This window comes from Cucumis melo, chromosome 4, assembly GCF_025177605.1.
Source record: "Cucumis melo cultivar AY chromosome 4, USDA_Cmelo_AY_1.0, whole genome shotgun sequence".
Classification (NCBI taxonomy): Eukaryota; Viridiplantae; Streptophyta; class Magnoliopsida; order Cucurbitales; family Cucurbitaceae; genus Cucumis; species Cucumis melo.
The window spans coordinates 7,258,559-7,265,637 of NC_066860.1; positions in this window are offsets into that span (position 1 = coordinate 7,258,559).

Here is a 7,079-nt window from a genome sequence, read left to right on the forward strand (position 1 = left end):
GGCGAGTGCGGCTGGTCTAATCGGAGATACAGTCACCGACGTCGTCAAGAAGAGGGTGAGTGGCGGTCGCCGACGTCGTCTGATCGGAGGGAAGGGGCCGAACGTTGAAGATCGGAGAGAAATAGGAGAGAGTGAAGAGAGGGCTTAAAGTTTCATGCAGCAGAAAGTGAGATAAGAAGAGAAATTGGAGCGCACGATTGGCGCACGTTTGGAGCGAACAGAATGGACTTAAGCTCGGATGTGGCATCCAAACGACTGATTGAAGCTTTGGTGGTAGCGCACGAACGGACGACTGGAGCTATGTGAGTTTGGAGAAAATCTGAAAGAAGAAAATCGGAGAGGATGGAAAATATTGAGAAACAAAGTTAGGAGTTTTTTTAAACAAATTGTGGAAAAAGGAAAATTTGGAAAAATTAAAAGAGGGAAAAGTTTGTTTTTTTAAAATTATGAAAAATATATATTACTTGACATTTGTAATTAAAATTAATTTTGACACTTTTAATGTGTCAAGTATTTAAAACAAAAATTAATAAATTATGCATTTTTTCCCTATTTCTTATTCTTGACATTTTTTCATGTTACTTGACAGTTTTTATTTAAACTGTCAAGAATTTCAAAACTAAAAGCGTCAAGGATTGCCAGTTTTCTAGTAGTGCATACTTTTGCACATTCTTCTCTCTCTATGGTTCATCTCACTTTAATGCATCCTCTTCCACTTTCTCTTCTTCTTGTTTGTAAATCTCGGTATATCATATTTGTATAATGAAAAATTAATATAACAATGAAAAGTGTTTGTTTCACAAACATTATTTTCCGGTTGATTTTCTGTAGGCTACTCTAACGAAAATTAATAATACAAAAAACTATTGTTCGTTCAATCTCCATTTTCGGCATCTTCACTTCCTTCTTCTTCTTTTTCTTCACCATTTTTTTATTTAGATTTGCAATCATCATTTGTTAAATCTTAGTTCTTCAAATTTCATTCAAATGGTTGCCTTCAAATATAGTAGAATTCTCACATTTTAAAATACTTTCCATCTTAAATTTGTTATAATTTCCAAATTGCTTCAATAACTTATTTCTTCTCCCACTTTTTATAGCTCTAATCATTCTTTCTTCTCCCACTTTGTATCAGTTTTGTATATTAGTGCTGTGATGTACTTATATTATATGTATTGATTGGTTGATATATCTACTAAAAGATTTTCATTGTTTCAAATTTTATCCAATTCAGTGTTGTATTATTAGTATATGAATGGTATAATTTAGTGTATCAAACATATAATATATATCAAAGTGTACTAGTGAAGTATATTAAGTGTATCAGCAGAACCTCAAATGTAAATGTATTTAGTCAATCCAGTGTATTGGTGAACATAGAAAGTGTACCTATGGTACATCAAGAATATCAAACATATGAACTGCATCACATGTATTAAATCTGTCGAGCATATTCGTGAATAATAAAATGTTTATTACTAGTGTACTAAGTGTATCAAGCTTATTATGTGTATTAAACCCATCAAGTGTATGAAAAAACCATAACAAATGTATCGACAATACATCAAAAAATGTATCATGTTTAGTGCATCAAATGTATTTAATTGATAGAGTGTATTTGCAAAATTTAATTGTAATGACCCAACTCCTTATACTAGGCTAAGGTCATTACTATTAAAATAAATAATAATTTTTGCATTTGAAGAAAAGAGGAAAAGAACTAAATCTTTTATAAATGACTTCAAACATACATTCATAAATCATTATTTGATAAAGTAGAAAAAATACTATGTAAACATAATCTTAGTCCGGGCCCTATCTAAATTTTAAAGAAAGTAACATTAAATAATTAACATGTTCAAATAAAATACATAAAACTCAAATATAGAAAACAAAAAGTGGAAGCAAAACTGAAGGGGTGTTTGCAAAAATAGCAAAAAAATTTATGACAATAGCGCCCATGTCACTTCATTTTCTAAATTGCAAAAATAGTAAATTTAAAAGCAAGTAGCTCTTTGATAGCCCTCTACCCTTTGATAGCCCTCTAATATATCTAATTACTTGTCATATTTGTGGTAATTACAATATGCAAAAAAGAGGTGCTATAGGCTGCATTTTCAAATGCTTTTCTCATGTGATGCAATTTCCCAAAACTGAATTTCCACAAAGCATATCACAGACCCTTCTACTCGCTCCCCATCTTTCCTTTACTTCTACCTTTGCCTAAAATATTAAACATAAAAATGGTGAATGTAAAAGTATATCCAATAAGAGACCCACTACTAGTTCAATCACGGATAAAAACTGTCAACTTCTTATTCAAAAATTTGCCACTTCTTAAAGTAATAGCACTGACATTTGTATGGTTAGGTTGGGCAGGAAATTTGCCTTTCCCTTCCGTTTTAAGAACGTGTGTTACTAATTGATTAAGTTTATCTCCTAACTCGAAAATGGATGCTTTCTTGATTTTTATGTCATTTTTTATGACTCTAGTTGAATTAACAGATTTCTCACTCAACTTAAGTAAGTTTTTCTCAAAATCAGTTTTAAAACTATTTAAGCTAAGAGCTATTATAGAGACTATTTCCTCTGGGAACGTACCTCGTGATGATGATGAGGAAGAAGATGTGTTTTGGTTCTTGAGAGACTCAACCTAAGATTTGGATCATTCCTCCATCAAGACTTGTAGGTGTTACTCTATGAATCATTTCTTCTATACCCTCCTATGGCACTTGCCTCTTTAATCTTTAGGCATTGATCGCTGTGGTGGCCTAGCAAGCCACGTACTCCACAAGAGAAAACTTTAGGAACCCCCTACAAAAGAAGCAAAAAATTAGTAAATTCACTTATTATTTAACAAAATTATCATAAGATGAAGAAGGATTAGAATCAAGTGTTCTACTAGAAACTTTTAAGAACTTTCGGCCATTTTAGAGACTAACTTCCTTACTTTAGAAGGGGTTTTATCTATCAAGGCCCCTCCCGAAGTGGCATCTATTGAGTCCCCTATTTGATGGCAAAAATCCTGAGTAAAAATGTTGCACAATGTCCCTTTCGGTCAATTGATTATATGGCAACCTAGCACAAAGTTCGTTATACCTCTCCCAATATTTGAGTAATGTATCATTATGAGATTGCCTAGCACCATAGATTTCTTTTAAAACTGATTGAACTCTAGTAATTGGAAAAAAAATTTCTAAGAACCTTTTCTTAAGTTGTTCCAAAGAGTTATGGTTTGACAAGAACATCCACAATATTCCTGTGCCACAAAAAAAATAGATATCATATAATACACAATCAAAACAAAACTTATTGTTTCAAATTCCTTCTCCAATGCTTCCCTCAATGAATATGTAGAAACACTAACTGTTTACTAAACTCTAACACTAAAGAAAACACCACTAGGTGAAAATTAATACAATCACATTTGAATTCTTTCTTTGACTTAAATTTTGAAAACACTATCTCAAAGCTTTATATCACTCACACAACTCTAATTAGTTTATCATGCTAAGAATGTTTCTAAATTAAGATGATCTGAAAACCAAAGTCATATATATAGAAGTCCTTTTGTAGAGCTTAATTAGACCACATTACCTCCTACCAACTTTTCGATCTGAGAGATTATTGTTCTATAGTTTGCTCTTTTTTGTGGTCGTTCCTAATTTCTTTGGATACTAGCTATTTTCATAGAACCTATGAAGGCCGTATGAGAAACAGCAACAAGAGTATCCCTCAATGTTTCATTTCTATTTTGTAATGTTTGTCCACAGCTATATTATGAAGATAAATTTGTACAGATTTCAGTCTCCTTAACACATTCATCATATAGATTACTCGTCCAACAAGGAATCCACCAACCCCTGGCATAGAGAGTTGCGTAGAAAAATAAAAAATAAAAAACCAAAAAAGCGTATATCTCTCTCCCACATCTCCCCCTATGGGATCTATCATAGTTTCACCCTATAAAAGAAAACAAATAACAAGTAAACAATCAATAAAACTGGGAATGATGCAAGCTCACTTACAGATTTTGCAATTTCAACACTTGATAAAAACAACATAATTTACCACTGGCCACTTTACATCCGTTTGTATCCCATGGAGCTCTTCAGTGACCAGAACACTACAGCTTCTTATACTTACATTTACCTCATCATCTGCTTCAACAACCTCAAACCATACCAAAACTTTATTCAAATCCTGCAACTCCGTTGATCCCCATGCTCAAGAAGTTGTTATTAACGACATATATTCTGATTCTAATGGAAGAAATGGTCTTAAAAAAGAACAATGAAGTCTATTGCATATGAAAATATTGCATGAAACAACCAATTTTTACAAAACACCCAAAAAGAGAAACACTCTGATCCCTCTTCAAAACCAATCATAGGTGAAGCTCGTGCACACCAACTGTCGAAGCAAGACACAAAACCAATCAAGAAATTCAATGCAACCAAAGGTCAAGCAAGCAATGACCAAGAACACCAAATAAGTAACCATAACAAAATCATCAAGAGTAAAGTAATAAAGCTTAAGCACCCAACAACAAAAAATACAAAACACACACACACAAAACAAGCAGCAAGAACAGATAAACCACAAAAATTTAGAGATCCCAGAAAGGAAAAAAGAATAAAAAAACTATTGGCCCTATTCAAGTACCCCAAACTGTCACTAAACCTCTTCAAACTATAATTAATAAAACCAATCAAATGTCAAGTCATAGCAATAGGTAAAGAAGGATTCCTACTATCATCTTTATCCAAAACTTTTAAAGCTCTATTACCATACAACAAAATCTATTCAGGATCCTCATCTTCATGGTCAAGTTTCAAATGGGTGAATTACAGTAAAAATAAAATAGAACAAGAATGCAAAGTCAGATTTACTTTGGCTATAAATGCAGGCATCAACAAAAGATATGAATGGTATGAAATGAAAAATATAGATTACACATTAAAATATATTAACCCGCCCTTTACACATAAAGCACCACATTGCAAAACCCACATTACCAGATCAATCTAACAATAGAGCGAATCCAATTACACAATAAAACACAAGAGAACCCAAAAGCAGAACAAACAAAAAACAGTTGGTGGGCGTTAAACATAAACACCTACTTCTTTCTTCATATCAGCCTTCCTCGACATTACAGTCGCAGAGAACATAGGTGGGTGGAGCGTCTGCATGAACGTGAACATCTGTGCGTGGTGGAACGTCCATGGTGCAAGATTGTTCAGTGATTGACCGTCTGAAGGTATCATTCGCGCAATCGTGGCCGAGAAGGGGAATGTTCAAATCAGAGAAAATCAAGGAAAAGGCAACTTGGGAAATTGCCAAAAATAGGTTAAAAAAGGAGGGTTAAATGACTTTTGGAATAGTTTTTGAAAATGAAGAATTTTAGGACAACTTAAGGGTGAATTGACAAAAATGTCCTTCGTTAAATTTCTCTTTCTCTTTCCCTTCCCTTCTCTTCCATGTAAAAGCTTTCGCCTTCCCTTCTCTTTCACGTAGACTTTCCCTTTCCCTTCTCTTTCATGTAGAACACCTGAAGTAAAAAAAAAATCGCTTTTTCTTGACTTTTGAAATTTTCCACTCTGCTCCGATACTCTACTGTAACGACCCAAACTTTTAAACTATGTTAAGGCCATTACTAAAAAGATAAACATCAAAAGACACCTTTTTGAAAAGAGGATAACTAAAATCTTTATAAAATTAATATCAAAACGTTCACAAAAAACATAAGATTTTCAAAATTAACAAAAATAATTGGAAAACATGACCCGCGGGTTCTAACAATTTTAAAGAACTAAAAACAAATAAATAGAATAAAATCTTTAAGTAAAATTGTTATAATTTAAAAATACTGAAAGACATATAAATGAGTGCGGAAGCTGAACTATGTCCCCATATGGCATGCCATGGATCCCTCTCTGTCGCTCGCCAGCTTCTTAAGTTCTTTACCTTATCCTGAAATATTAAACATAGGAAAGAGTGAGTATATAAAATATACTCAGTAAGGGACCCACTACTAGTCCCGTTAGGTGATCTGTTAACTTTCTGTTAGAAACATAATCATAACTTTGTGTGTCCAATGGAGCACACCTGAGTGAGTGAGATCTTACGAACACCCCTAAATCGTGCGAGTGATCCCGAAGGAACATCCCTAGTCGTGCGAGTGATCGCAGGTACACATTTCATAAACATATATGTAATACGTAGGTACACCCCTAATCGTGTTAGTGGTTCCGTCGGAACACCCCTAGTCGTGCGAGTGATCCCGTATACACTCCATAAACATTTATGTAATACGTAGGTACACCCCTAATCGTGCGAGTGGTTCTGTCGAAACACTCCTAGTCGTACGAGTGACCCCGTATACACAATATAACTGTCCCCTAAACGTGCATGTGATCCGTAGGTACACCCATAAATCATGCGAGTGATCCCGTAGGAACACTCCTAGTCGTGCGAGTGACCCCATAGATAAGATTACAATACAGGTGGGGTAAAAAGCTTAACAGACGAAGTTAACAGACACACCACACTCCAAAGCATGTAACATCATCATAAACATCATAACATGACATGAATATTAATCATAACGTCTTTATTCATGTGATTAATATATCATGTATCATAAATATCATAAACATAATAGTCATAAACAACATACTACCGGTCATTAACATAACATCAATCATCATCATCAATCATCAATACAATGACAGTCATTATCAATAGCATCAAGTTATGCATTTTAGCTACCATCAATGCATAATCATAATTACATGCGGTTTCTTAAATTCAGTTCGAAGGTCTAGTAGAAGAATCTTTTACCTTGAGGTTGTCTAAAAATATTTCTTTGCTGACAGTAATTTCCCAATTAAAGTAGATCCTAAACAATAAGGGAAAATCAATAATTTAATTAATAAAATTTACCAATGGCCAGTATCTAAAATTTACCAATTTAACTTATCTAAAATTTAAGGTTGAAACCAATTCAACTTTGATTGAAAAAAATCCAAGATTAAATCTAAAAATTTGACCAACTGAACCTTTAAAGAAACTCC